Source organism: Mesoplodon bidens (assembly GCF_964165515.1).
Source record: "Mesoplodon bidens genome assembly, chromosome: 6".
Taxonomy (NCBI): domain Eukaryota; kingdom Metazoa; phylum Chordata; class Mammalia; order Artiodactyla; family Ziphiidae; genus Mesoplodon; species Mesoplodon bidens.
Window position 1 is genome coordinate 90593569 of NC_138162.1, and position 14795 is coordinate 90608363.

Genomic DNA, 14795 nt, shown 5'->3' on the forward strand with positions numbered 1-14795 from the left:
GATAAAATCAGTATCTTAAAAGGGATTAGATCTCTACAATCAACAAAATGAAATTAACATATATTATCACATTCAAATCTCAGTACAGCCCCTGGAGGGAAGTTGGAGAAGCACTATTATCCTTCTTTAAAAATTTCAGGAACTGAGACTCAAAAAGTTTAGAGGCCACGTCCACAGCAATAGAACTTGTAACTGAAGATTAGAGTTTGGGTTTTCACTCTCCTTCTACCACCTCTCCATGCTGCTGTTGAAGGTGCCAGAGTCTTGGCACCTTTATGTCTTTCTCTCCTGAGTCATTCAATCATAGTTCCAGAGTATCTCTGTAAAAGAAGTGAATGTCCTTTTGAAACTCAGCACCTTTAACATATACGTTATCAGTATATCTCCACCTACAAACTCTTACAAATAACATGAAAGCTTGAGACATTTCTTCCCTTTCTTTTTTCTCTCCCCTTTTCCTTTATGCATGTCCAGAGGTTATTTTTATACTGCCATTTCCTAGAGGAAAGGAAAATAGAAATTCTTGTTCTTTATCAAGGCTAGTAATCTGGCTGCTTTTTATTTAAATTAAAAAAAAACCACGAAAATCCTTTCTGTAGACTTGACAGATTATCCCAACGCTCTCATTTGTGCTCAGAGATTTTAACGTTTTCTCTTCTATTTTCTGGCCACAAGGCTTCTTGATAGAAAATTGCAACAAGAGAAAGGTCTGTTCCCTTTTAGAATGCTCTCCACACAGAAGCCTGGGAGAAAAGTTGTAGCATATGTTAGAGACCCCAGCTTCTAGGAGCTGGGCCAGAATAGGCAGCATGAAATAGGATAAGGTGATTCTCTTTGCTTTCAAGCTTTGGTTCCCTTCTTTAAGAACTCCATTCTTGTGGCCAGGAAAAGCAAATAGAGTTGGTTCTGAAGCAGATGCTGCTCAGACTTCCTGGTTGTCAGAGCAGAAGTGAGAAGGCAGAATTAAAGGAGACAAAATTAGAGTGAGTGAGTGTGTGTGTGTGTGTTTGTTTACATGTGCACGCACACGTGCATGGGCACACAACTATAAAGCATCAACATTTGCAAACCCGATATAATCTGCAAAACAAAGCACGTCTTCAATTTCAAGTAAGAATGAAGAAAAGTGAGTATATCTCTGGAGCAGGAATCAACAAACTTTTTCTGTAAAGAGCCAGATAAAAAAATATTTTAGACTTAGTGAGTCACATGGTCTCTGTCCCAAATATTCAACTCTGCTATTGTAGTACAAAACAGCCTTGGACAACACATAAAAAATAAGCATGGCTATGTCCCAATAAAACTTCATTTATGGACACTGAAATTTGAATTTTATATAACTTTCACATCATGAAATATTATTTTTCTTTTGATTTTTTTTCCCACCATTTAAAAATGTAAAAGCCATTTTTAGCTTGTGGGTGGTACAAAAGCAGGCAGTGAACCAGATTTGGCCCATGGGGCTCTAGAGGAAGGGTAATGCTAGTATAGGGGTGGTATGAAAATGTGGAAGACATTTCTTTTTATTCTTCTGTGAAGTGGTGACCAGATGAGCACATTTCCTCATCCTCCTTATGCAAAAAAAAAAAAAAAAAAAAAAAAATTTACAAAACTTATATCGATTAAAATCTCATCTCTTTGAAATTCACTTAATTCTGAAATTTCAGCAGGGCCATGCCGAAATTTATCAATGGGCATTTTTTGAAAGTTTAGTTGCATTGCCAGCTTTATATTTAAGGCATATAGACTTCAAATACTTTAGAGAAATATGGTGATCAAAGGAAGAATATCTTATTTCCAGATAGTACTTATTTGAAAGAACCTGCCTCTCAGATGGGATTGTCCCAAAAATCCATACCAATACACTGTCAGGTTAATTTTCAGCTTTATAATACAATAAAATGGTCACATAATACTGAAAACATTAACAGTATTGTTAAATTTTGAACAATACTGAAAATCTTAACAGTATTGTTAAAATTTTATTTGACTTGCAAGTCAAATAAAATCATGATAAATGTGTCATAGTGTCCTGCATACGTGTGGGGAAAGAATCTGTGTTTCTAACTGAATTCAAAAAAGAAATAACTCATTATGAAAGCAAACCATTTCTGATGAGGGGAACATGAATATAAGTGCAAATCTACATATCTTTATTGTTAAGGTACTCCCCCCCCCACTTCCTGTCCTTTAATCATGCCCATAACTATGGGTGCTCAGATTCAGTTGGGGTATAATTTGAAAAGAATGTTTGACTATGACCATAAACATTCCATTTAGTCATCACCATGAATCCCAGATGCTGACAACAACATAGACATTTTTTTGTGGGAGTGAGAATAATCCAGATCCCTGCTATTCAAGTGTCATCTGTAGATCAGGAGTATCAGCATCACCTAGAAGCTTGTTGGAAATGCAGAGTACCAGGCTCCACCCCAACCTCACTGAATCAAAATCTGTATTTTAACAAAATCTTCAAATGGTTTGTATGAACACGAATGGTAAAGAGGCATTCAGCTTTAGGAATGGTTTTCGACCTTGGCTGTAAGTTAGAATTCCCTATGGAACTTCTAGAAATCCCAGTGCCCAATGTACATAGCAGACCAATCAAATCAGAATATCTGGAGGTAAGTTATGGGGGACACGCCGGTGCCCAGCATGGCGGCCGCTTGGCCCTCTGGGCCGTTTGCTTCTGAGACTGCTGCCTCTGGGCTCCTGGGTGTTCTGTGGTTCGCATCAGTAACCATGGGACCTTGGGGAGCTGCCGTGGCAGCGGCGAGGAGACACTTACGTGCGAGAACCTCAAAGTGGGACAATATATTTGTAAGGATCCAAAAATAAATGATGCTACACAAGAACCAGTTAACTCTACAAACTACACAGCTCATGTCCCATGTTTTCCAGCACCTAACATGACTTGTAAGGATTTTGGTGGCAATGAAACACATTTTACTGGAAACAAAATTGGTTTTCTCAAGCCCATATCTTGCCGAAATGTAAATGGCTATTCATACAAGGTGGTGGTTGCACTGTCTCTTTTTTGTTGGATGGTTTTGTTGGATGGAGCAGATAGATTTTACCTTGGATACCCTGCCTTGGGTTTGTTAAAGTTTTGCACTGTAGGATTTTGTGGAATTGGGAGCCCCATTGATTTCATTCTTATTTCAATTCAGATTGTTGGACGTTCAGATAGAAGTAGTTACATTATAGATTATTATGGAACCAGACTTACAAGACTGAGTATTACCAATGAGAAATTTAGAAAAGCGCAGTTATATCCGTGAATATTGTTTAAAAGAAACAGATTTGGGCCTCCTTGATTTTAACAGAGAACTCTCAGTATGTAGATTTCCAGATTTTCCTTTTTCCTCCTTCACATACCACTTTATGGATTCTATTTAATTTTTTTGTTGTTGCTGATGTTTTTGTTTTAGTTAAAAACATATGATTCTGAGATGTATTTAATAGAACTTTCTTCGAGATTTATATGATAATAGAGTCTTTCTTCGGCTACTGTCTCTATGAGATAGATAACTTATTACTCTGGTATTAATGTCTTTTCCAAAGGCAAGTTGCCACTTGTCTTTTTCGCTTCTGAAAAATAAAAGTATGACTTACTAAAAAAAAAAAAATCTGGAGGTGGGATCTACACATCAGTATTTTTTTTTTTTTTTTTTTTTGCGGCATGCGGGCCTCTCACTGTTGTGGCCTCTCCCGTTGCGGAGCACAGGCTCCGGACGCGCAGGCTCAACGGCCATGGCTCACGGGCCCAGCTGCTCTGCGGCATGTGGGATCCTCCCAGACCGGGGCACGAACTCGTGTCCCCTGCATCGGCAGGCGGACTCTCAACCACTGCGCCACCAGGGAAGCCCAACACATCAGTATTTTTTAAAGCTCTCTAGACTATTCCAAAGTGCAGGGAAGTCTGAGAACTACTGGGCTAGGTGGTGGACCGAACATATTATTGCTCTGAGGGTAAGAAGAGAGCACTCTCATTATCAAGTGGAAACAAGGTCCCCAGAACTGGAGGCTTTATTAGAAGTGTTAAAAAGGTCAGCATGTTATGTATTAGAAGAGTGGCTTTCAAGAACAATTTCATTATTTGAGGGATGATATGGCAGCATACCCCAAGACAGGCAACAGAGTTGCCTATTCAGTTTAGCCTTTTAGTCTTATTTTTAGTCTTTGCCCCACAATTTTAACTGATTCTGTACTGTTACCAAGACACCATCTGATCTTAACAAAGCTTTATAAAAAGGCTTTCATAGGATAATGGTTTGTGAATCATCTTTTCTTGTTGAGGATGAGGGTAAATTAGTGGTATGTGAGTTTTGGTAGAGTTTTCCACTGTTTAATTAGATTAACTGATCATGGAGGTGTCCTATCTGTAACTTAGAACTGGAACCTGAGGAAAAGGGTGCCAGTCAAAAATCCTCTTCTGTCCTTGGATCAGTGAGGAACCCATCAGATTAATTCTCTGGGCACAAGTGTATGGGCTGCTATACATAAGAGGAAAAGGCATTATACAGTAGCTAATGTGATACCACACTGTCAAGGTCCCAGAAGCCATCAGTTCAGTTTACTGATTTGGTGCCTCCTCTCCATTATTAATATCAGTCATTATGCCTTTAAATAATAATTGTTAAATTATGCCTCTAAAGAAATGGAGCCCTCACAATGAGATAAAATGGTCAGGTTACTGAACAGTTAACTAAAACGAACGAAATTAAAGATTAAGTTCAAGTAAAACTCTATTGGGTGCTGGCACTTATTAATTCTCCCTAACTAGGGAGAATTCTGTCTAGAATCAGACCGATTTTGAGTTGGGTCCTCTTCTTCCTACCTGTTGCTAATTATGCATCACCTTTGGACCTTCCTACATCTCGCCCCACCCCATCCCCCATCCCCCATCTCAGCCTGGTGTTTTAGGTTCCTGGTGCTAGAGTTTATCTCCTAATTGTAGAGTTCTAAGTTTTAGCTTGCCATTGCTCCCCACAAACCCATCTACTCTATTTCTATTGTTCTAGCTATTTCTATGCTTGATTGCTAATTTCACAGACCCTTGGAACACTGGAAGTGCAATTATCCTCCAGAGTAATTGCCTTCTGTAAAAACTGCCTCCCACAAAACTCCTGCAAAAACTGTGTCCTGTTTGTTACTACCTATGAATGTATGGTTGCCTTTTCAGCTACATAGAGAGGTGCTTTCTAGACCTCCCTGGCATTAGAAAAGATCAAGTTATCTCTACAGCTGGAATACCCCCTTTTAATTAGGAGCTTTTTATGATGGTTATTTCAGGTGTCCCATTAATCTGACATCACTCCTGGGTATAGCAGTTGATGTTAAAATTGGTCTGTTTGGTATCACTTGGGAGTTCTGTCTGTTTAAATATTTCATGTTCACTTATAAAAAGTTACACACATTAAATAGGTCCTACATTCTTTAATATCACTTGAATACAGATACTACAATACACAAACACCCTCTTCAGCATTCAGTTATGCAATAATTTAACTGATTTAACAATTTATTTTAATATTTATTTTTAAGGTGCTATTGATTTACCCCAACTATAAAGTCATAATTATGAATGATATGTGAATGACTATTTTTTAACAACTTTATTGGAGTATAATTGCTTTACAATGGTGTTAGTTTCTGCTGTATAACAAAGTGATTCAGCTATATGTATACATATATCCCCATATCCCCTCCTTCTTGCGTCTCCCTCCCACCCTCCCTATCCCACCCCTCTAGGGGGACACAAAGCACTGAGCTGATCTCCCTGTGCTATGCAGCTGCTTCCCACTAGGTATCTATTTTACATTTGGTAGTGTATATATGTCAATGCTACTCCCTCACTTCGTCCCAGCTTACCCTTCCCCCTCCCTGTGTCCTCAAGTCCATTCTCTACGTCTGCATCTTTATTCCTGTCCTGCCCCTAGGTTCTTCAGAACCATTATTTTTTTTTTAGATTCCATATATATGTGTTAGCATATGGTATTTGTTTTTCTCTTTCTGACTTACTTCACTCTGTATGACAGTCTCTAGGTCCATCCACCTCACTGCAAATAAGTCAATTTCGTTTCCTTTTATGGCTGAGTAATATTCCATTGTATATATGTGCTACATCTTCTTGATCCATTCATCTGTCAGTGGACACTTAGGTTGCTTCCATGTCCTGGCTATTGTAAATATTGCTGCAATGAACATTGTGGTACAAGACTCTTTTTGAATTTTGGTTTTCTCAGGGTATATGCCCAGGAGTGGGATTGCTGGGTCGTATGGGAGTTCTATTTTTAGTTTTTTGAGGAACCTCCATACTGTTCTCCATAGTGGCTGTATCAATTTACATTCCCACCAACAGTGCAAGAGGGATCCCTTTTCTCCACACACTCTCCAGCATTTATTGTTTGTAGAGTTTTTGATGATGGCCATTCTGATTGGTGTGAGGTGATACCTCATTGTAGTTTTGATTTGCATTTCTCTAATGATGAGTGATGTTGAGCATTCTTTCATGTGTTGGTTGGCAATCTGTATATCTTCTTTGGAGAAATGTCTATTTAGGTCTTCTGCCCATTTTTGGATTGGGTTGTTTGTTTTTTTGATATTGAGCTGCATGAGCTGCTTGTATATTTTGGAGATGAATCCTTTGTCAGTTGCTTCGTTTGCAAATATTTTCTCCCATTCTGAGGGTTGTATTTTTGTCTTGTTTATAGTTTCCTTTCCTGTGCAAAAGCTTTTACGTTTCATTAGGTTCCATTTGTTTATTTTTGTTTTTATTTCCATTTCTCTAGGAGGTGGGTCAAAAGGATCTTGCTGTGATTTATGTCATAGGGTGTTCTGCCTATGTTTTCCTCTAAGAGTTTTAGAGTGTCTGGCCCTACATTTAGGTCTTTAATCCATTTTGAGTTTATTTTTGTGTATGGTGTTAGGGAGTATTCTAATTTCATTCTTTTACATGTAGCTGTCCAGTTTTCCCAGCACCACTTATTGAAGAGGCTGTCTTTTCTCCATTGTATATTCTTGCCTCCTTTATCAAAGATAAGGTGAGCATATGTGTGTGGGTTTATCTCTGGGCTTTTTATACTGTTGCACTGATGATTTGGATCATCTTTACTGTCATTACTCTGAATTCTTTTTCAAGTAGACTGCTTATTTCCTCTTCATTTGTTTGGTCTGGTGGGTTTTTACCTTGCTCCTTCATCTGCTGTGTATTTCTCTGTCTTCTCATTTTGCTTAACTTACTGTGTTTGGGGTCTCCTTTTCGCAGGCTGCTGGTTTGTATTTCCCGTTGTTTTTGTTGTCTGCCCCCAGTGGCTAAGGTTGGTTCAGTGGGTTGTGTAGGCTTCCTGGTGCAGGGGACTGGTGCCTGTGTTCTGGTGGATGAGGCTGGATCTTGTCTTTCTGGTGGGCAGGACCATGTCTGGTGGGTTTTTTTGGGGTGTGTGTGAATGTATTATGATTTTAGGCAGCTTCTCTGCTAATGAGTGGGATTTTGTTCCTGTCTTGCTAGCTGTTTGGCATAGGGTGTCCAGCACTGTAGCTTGCTGGTGGTTGAGTGGAGCTGGGTCTTAGCGTTGAGATGGAGATCTCTATGAAAGCTTTTGCCATTTGATATTACATGGGGCTGGAAGGTCTCTGGTGGACCAATGTCCTGAAATCGGCTCTCCCACCTCAGAAGCTCAGGCCTGACACCCGGCCTAAGCACCAAGACCCTGTCAGCCACTCGGCTCAGAAGTAAAGGGAGAAAAAAAAAGAAGGAGAGAAAGAAAAAATAAATAAATAAAATAAAATAAAGCTATTAAAGTATAAATTTTTAAGAAATTATTAAAAATAATAATAAAGAAAGAACAACCAAACCAAAAAACAAATCCATCATTGATAATAGGCGCTAAAAACTACACACACACACACACACACACACACACACAGACAGAACCCTAGGACAAATGGTAAAAGCAAATCTATACAGAAAATTCACACGAAGAAGCATACACATACATACTCACAAAAAGAGTAAAAGGAAAAAATATATATATTAAAGAAAAAAGGAAGAGAGTAACCAAATCAATAAACAAGTCTATCAATGGCAATAAGCTCTAAATACTAAACTAAATACTAAACTAAGATAAACATAAAACCAGAAACATTGGATGTAGAAAGCAAACCCCAAGTCTACAGTTGCTCCCAAAGACCACCACCTCAATTTTGGGATGATTTGTTGTCTATTCAGGTGTTCCACAGATGCAGGGTACATCAAGTTGATTGTGGAGATTTAATCTGCTGCTCCTGAGGCTGCTGGGAGAGATTTCCCTTTCTCTTCTTTGTTCGCACAGCTCCCGGGGTTCAGCTTTGGATTTGGCCCCGCCTCTGCGTGTAGGTCGCCTGAGGGCGTCTGTTCTTCGCTGAAACGGGATGGGGTTAAAGGAGCAGGTGCTCGGGGGCTCTGGCTCACTCAGGCCCGGGGGAGGGAGGGGTACGGAGTGCAGGGCAAGCCTGCGGCGGCAGAGGCCAACGTGACGTTGCACCAGCCTGAGGCGCCCTGTGCGTTTTCCCGGGGAAGTTGTCCCTGGATCCCGGGACCCTGGCAGTGGCGGGCTGCACAGGCTTCCGGGAGGGGAGGTGTAGATAGTGACCTGTGCTTGCACACAGGCTTCTTGGTGGCGGCAGCAGCAGCCTTAGCATCTCATGCCCATCTCTGGTGTCTGTGCTGATAGCCGCGGCTCACGCCCGTCTCTGGAGCTCGTTTAGGCAGTGCTCTGAGTCCCTTCTCCTCACGCACCCGGAAACTATGGTCTCTTGCCTCTTTGGCAGGTCCAGACTTTTTCCCGGACTCCCTCCCGGCTAGCCGTGGTGCACTAGCCCCTTCAGGCTGTGTTCACGAAGCCAACCCCAGTCCTGTCTCTGGGATCTGACCTCCGGAGCCCAAGCCTCAGCTCCCAGCGCCCACCTGCCCTGGTGAGCAGACAAGCCTCTCAGGCTGGTGAGTGCTGGTCGGCACCAATCCTCTGTGCTGGAATCTCTCTGCTTTGCCCTCTGCACCCTGTTGCTGCACTCTCCTCCGTGGCTCCGAAGCTTCACCCCGACCACCCACCGTCTCCGCCAGTGAAGGGGCTTCCTAGTGTGTGGGAACTTTTCGTCCTTCACAGCTCCCTCCCCGAGGTGCAGGTCCCGTCCCTATTCTTTGTCTCTGTTTTTCCTTTTCTCTTTTGCCCTACCCATGTACGTGGGGAGTTTCTTGCCTTTTGGGAGGTGGGAGGTCTGAGGTCTTCTGCCAGTGTTCAGTAGGTGTTCGGTAGGAGTTGTTCCACATGTAGATGTATTTTTGATGTATTTGTGGGAAGGAAGGTGATCTGCACGTCTTACTCCTCTGCCGTCTTGAAAGTCCCTTGTTATGCAATAATTGATTTACTTCATAAATATGAACAAAAGGGCCTACTGTGTGTGAGATAGTATCCTAGATTCTGTGAGGAATTAAAAGATTCAGCAAAAGTGTTCCCTGCTGTCTTTGGAGCCCATGGGTAAGAAAAGCACACAAATAATCATTTCCCAAATCAAATACAGTTGGTGACTAAAACAAATAAACAAGCAACAAGCGCTATGGAAGTTCCAAGAAAAGGAAGGGCAAGAGCACATGGGGACAAAATTTCATCTAAGGCTTCGTGAAAGAGATGGCATTGGAGGTGGATCTTGAAGATGGGTAGTTTTCAACAGGGAGTTCTCAGGGTGAATGGAAATGAAGTTAACACAGGTGCTGTCTATCAATACATGAACATTCATGCATGAACACTTATCACCTGGAAGGGGCTATCACTTCCTTCATCCAAAACCCCTGTGTGATCTAGTAGCTAAGTGCTATTTGCTTGGTAATAATATAAGGCAACAAATGTTTTTGTCTCCTCTGACTGAGGTAGAAAGTGAAAGTGAAAGGAATCATCAAAGGTTCACATGCCTGTCTCACAGAAGACCAACCAGAGCAATTGACTGAAAGCCTAGTTGTTGATTTGAAATCTATTTAAGCATGCTCCCAGATTTTTTAGCATCTTTTTCTAATTTGCTAAAAACTTCTGGTAACGTCTCGCTCTGTGCATCCATTCTTTTCCTGAGCTCTTGGATTATCTTTATGATCATTACTCTGAACTCTTTCTCAGGTAGATTGGCTATCTCCACTTCATTTAGTTGTTTTTCTGGGGTTTTATCTTGTTCCTTTGTCAGTAACATTCCTTTGCCGTCTCATTTTGTTTAAATTTCTGTTTGTATTTTTATGTATGTAATAGCTTAGACGTTTCATGACCTTGGAGAAGTGGTCCTCTGTAGGGGATGTCCTATGTGTCCCAGCAGTATAGTCTCCTCTCACCACTCAAGGCCCAGGGACCAGCTGGTCCCAGGGTAGGTTCTGACCTTTGTCAGTTCTGCAGGCTGCAGGAGTATAGTTTCATTCGTTCTGGTATTTGCCCCCTGGTGGGTGAGGCCTGGTCTGGGGGTCTGTGTAGGCTTCCTGGTGGGAGGCGCTGATGCCTGCTAATTGGTGGGTAGAGCTGGGTCTTGGCCCTCTGATGGGCAGGGCCAAGTCAAGGGGCGTATTTAAAGATGGCTGTGGCATCAGGAAGTCTTTAGGCTGCCTGTCTGCTGATGGGTGGGGCTGTGTTCCTGTTCTGTTGGCTGTTTGGCCTGAGGCGTCCCAGTTACAGGCTCTTGAGTGGGGCAGGTCTCGGTGCCAGATACCCAAAATATCTGTCTCTGCCTCCAGCCAGAATTGATGCAGGTCCCTGCTTCTGCCACCAGCTTTTATGACCCCAGACAGAGCCACAGTCACCCCCGCCCCCTCACCTCTCCAGGAGACCCTCCAAGACCAGCAGGTAGGTCTGGCCCAGGCTCCTATGGAGTCACTGCTTTTGCCCTGGGACCCGGTGCACATGGACCTTCTGTGTGCCCTCCTCTCTGTTTCCCCCAGTCCTGTGCAGCTCCTGCAGTCAAGCCCCGCTGGCCTTCAAAGCCAAATTCTCTTGGGGCTCCTCCTGCCAGTGCTGAAGCCCTGGGCTGGGGAGCCTGCTATGGGGCTCGGAGGTCTCTCTCCTGTGGGAGAACTTCTGCGATATAATTGTTCTCCAGTTTGTGGGTTGCCCACCTGGGCGGTATGGGATTTGACTGTATCATGAGCTCCTACCATCTCCATCTCGTGATTTCTTCTTTATGCCTTTGGATGTAGAATACGTTTTTCGGTAGATTCCCGTCTTTTTTACCCGTGGTTGTTCAGCTGTTAGTTGTGATTTGGGTGTGCTTGTAGGAGGAGATGAGCTCAGGTCCTCCTCATCTGCAATCTGGTCTCCAGTTTATTTGCAGAGAAGTCAGTTCTTTATAAATCCATGAACAGCAAGGTCTCCCTGGGATGGATATGCTAAGGGAACTTTTACTCCCGAAATCCCTAGCATCTTTTCATTGTTTGAATTTCAAAGAATTTACTTTTCCCACATGAAGAAATCAGAGACAAATCAAAAGGAGTTTTGGTCATCGTTGATAAATATTCTAATTAAATCCTTCATTGACTGATGACTGCCAAGAGTCAGCAGCAGGTGGTAACAGTTCCTTTGTAATCATTATAATTGTTTGAAACAATTCAGTGTTCTGTTCCAGGGCTGTTTTTGAAGAGGCTTAAGAGAGACAGTGCAGATGGGCCTGATTTAAACAGTATCCTTGTTAAAAGTGTATATTATATTTGCTGGTTAAGTTATTGGCAAATTTAAATATATTATCAGTACATCAAACTAATCATTTATTGAAAAACAATAATAGCCACAGCTGTTCTCCCTTTAATTTTTAAGAGAGAAAATATCATATTCACTTAGTTATGCATATCCAACATATTTTCTTTCTTTTGCACTCAGCATGTCTGATGTCACAGTGTTTCTTTTACATTATGAATAGACATCTCCGTGAGCTTTTTTTCTTTTAAATTTATGGAACATATGCAGTATCCACTTCACCCAAAGCTATAGAATAACAACGCTATTATTGTAGCCATCTGTCTCTTCACATCAGTGTCTTCTGTGGTTTTATAGTCCAGTCTTAGGGCTCTGTAAGAAACAATATTGGTTAACATTAATAACTGCCTTCATCTGACAATTTACATCTCTGTTTGGAGACAGCTCCTGAAAGCATCTTTCCCAGTTAAGGGTGCAGGGCTTTGGAGGGAGGGAGGCAGGGACGACTGTCTTGAGGGAGATGGAGGCAGAGCCGCCTATTTTGCTCCACTTGACTGACGCCCAAAGGAAAGGGTGAGTCAGTCTCCCACTTCCTATTATCACTCTGCATTTGCAGTTTCCCACCTTGACAGGCAATAACAGTTCCAGCCAATGCTAATTTGGGTAACATCTAAAAGGCTTGCCTGACAAGGCAGATTCAAATTATGAAGCAAACCCCTCACATACTGAGACCTTGTTAGCTAGATTAGTGGCGGATTGGCTCCTTGTGACAGCTTGTTTGCTAGAGGTGAGCTATCTGCATTTTCAATGCAGGCAGGTTATATCATCATTTAAAGAAAAAAAATAAAGATGTCGTTTTTCCTGTTTGTCACAGAGTTCATGTAATATTCCCTCTCGATTTTCTCATTGTTGACTTCAGAAAGAAATCGCAGCAAGTGTGTACCTTTGAGTGCGACAGCTAATTTTGTTATGGATGAACAGAGTATTGTGACAAAACAGTGGCACAGCTGTCATAACAGCTGTCACACATTAATCATGACAGTGACAAATAGCATAATTACCTTATCTGGAATTCCTAGCATGTACACTCAGTATGCCCCACTGCCGAGAGAGCATATCACGCATGGTTTAATTAAAAAGACATCAATACAGGTTAGTTAGACAAGGGCTAGAAGACATTGATCCAAAATGAAAATAAAATTATTTGTAGGTTGGTGTTTAGGGACACCCAAAGACCAATTACTTAGCCAACGTGATAATTTGAATGTATTTCCCTAACTGGCCCTTCTCAATGTGTATATCGCGTGGTAAATGGGCTGCTCTGCCCCAAGCCATTAGCTCTTCCTCCATGAAATAGTTGAGCCCCTTTTTTTTCCAGCCTCAGCATGGTTTCTCAGGAGCCATCTTGATGTGCTGTCAATTGATTGAAGGGGCTCTATTGATAAATATGTGATTACCGGTGAACAAGTTGAGGCTAACATTTTTGTTAACTTGCTTTCCAATCAAGTACTGAGCAGGAGAGTGATATTAAATCTAGTGATTTTTGTTTTATTTGGAAATTCTTCTCAAGTAAAGAATATAAGCAGGTGAGACAGAGTTTAAGCCTAGAAATGACAGTCTCTTACATGTGCTGTGTTTTAATATGTATTCCTGTATTCATGTGCATATACGTGTCACATCAGTATGTATAAGTATGCACACATGCCAAATATATGTTTATCTTTCCCCCCCTCCCTCAGCTATTTTAAGCTCAACAATTCATTGAATTTACTGATTGAATTCCTGGTAGCTGGTTCTTGAATTGCTCTGAAGCTGCCTCAATGAAATATTAATGAATCAATTTCCATAGACATGGACTCATTATCTTCCTGGATGCCATTGGAAAACACAGTCTTGCCTGCGGTGTCCTTCCACCTGTCTGTGACATGATTCGATTTTTTCTCTCTCTCTTTTCAATTAACTAAAAATATTGCTATCAGGAAGTTTTTGATAACAGTAGAACAGACATTTCCATTTCTTTTGATAGGCACTTAAATGGAGGTAAGCCATTTAAAATAAATTCATGTATCACTTAAGTGATATATTGAAAAGTGGGTCCTGGAAATAAAAAAAGAGGTGGCCAGTTTAGTTCTGTGGTCTCTGTAATGCCCTTTGGAAATGAAGAAACTGCTGTTCTCAGGACAGTCTACTTGGGAAATGTCTGTATTTTAGGAAGTGAGGGTGAACCATCTAATTGTTTACACAGTTATCAACTTTAGAAAATGTTACTAAACACAAACACTTGTCATGTTAATTTAGGACTGATGGAATATAGATGGAATTATTCAGACTGTATCTACAAAATGCCAGAACAGCTGGTTAGAACGTGAAAAATTCAGGCAAGCAGTGATTAACTACGCACAATGTAAATAGCTGGTTTTAGGTATTTGGTTGATTGTTCACTGAAATTGACTGGTTTCTTATGCCTTATGCACGTCAATCCAGGGATGTAATAAAGCATGTTAAACTGCAATTATATCAAACAGAAAGTTTTTAGCTTCCTTCCTTCCCATTCATTCTGTTCCAGTGAAGATTATTAATGCCTGCTTTGGGTACCATCAACACCCACTTTATAGAACTCTAAAAAAATCCACTGGTAAATGGTTGCCAACAATGTTAGATAAAAACTAGGATTATGTTCTCAAATTCAATGGCTTTCACCATTTTAATTTAGAACCAGTAGTATATCTGAATGTCATGTCATCTGAAGACAATATTACCATTTCAGCACATACATATTATATGACCTGAGAACGGTATTACTGTTTCAACACATACGTTCTTTAAGAGAAAACGGGAAGGCACAAGCCTGACCAAGAACATCTTCTCAATACTAAGGCAAGAAAAAAGTATTTTATCTTTGTTGAGAGAAACTGTGCCTCCCCAGGACCTGGTCCCATTTTGATCTAGGTCTTGCGGAGCTCACTTGGCTCCCATTCTTCCTGGGTCTGATCTGATTCTGCACTCCAGGTCTGAGGAATGCCTCAAAGTAGCTCCTGGCTTGAAACAGTTTGATGAAAGCTATGAAAAAACACAAAGGCATCTACACAC

At 41.2% G+C, this 14795-nt stretch overlaps 1 pseudogene across 1 annotated transcript; it reads left to right on the forward strand.

Annotated features, from left to right (window-relative positions):
- The first annotated feature begins 2629 nt into the window (after window positions 1-2629).
- LOC308619096 (TM2 domain-containing protein 1-like) lies at window positions 2630-3382 on the forward strand (annotated as a pseudogene). The gene has a single exon. The product of its transcript is annotated as a TM2 domain-containing protein 1-like (transcript).
- Window positions 3383-14795: the final 11413 nt, after the last annotated feature.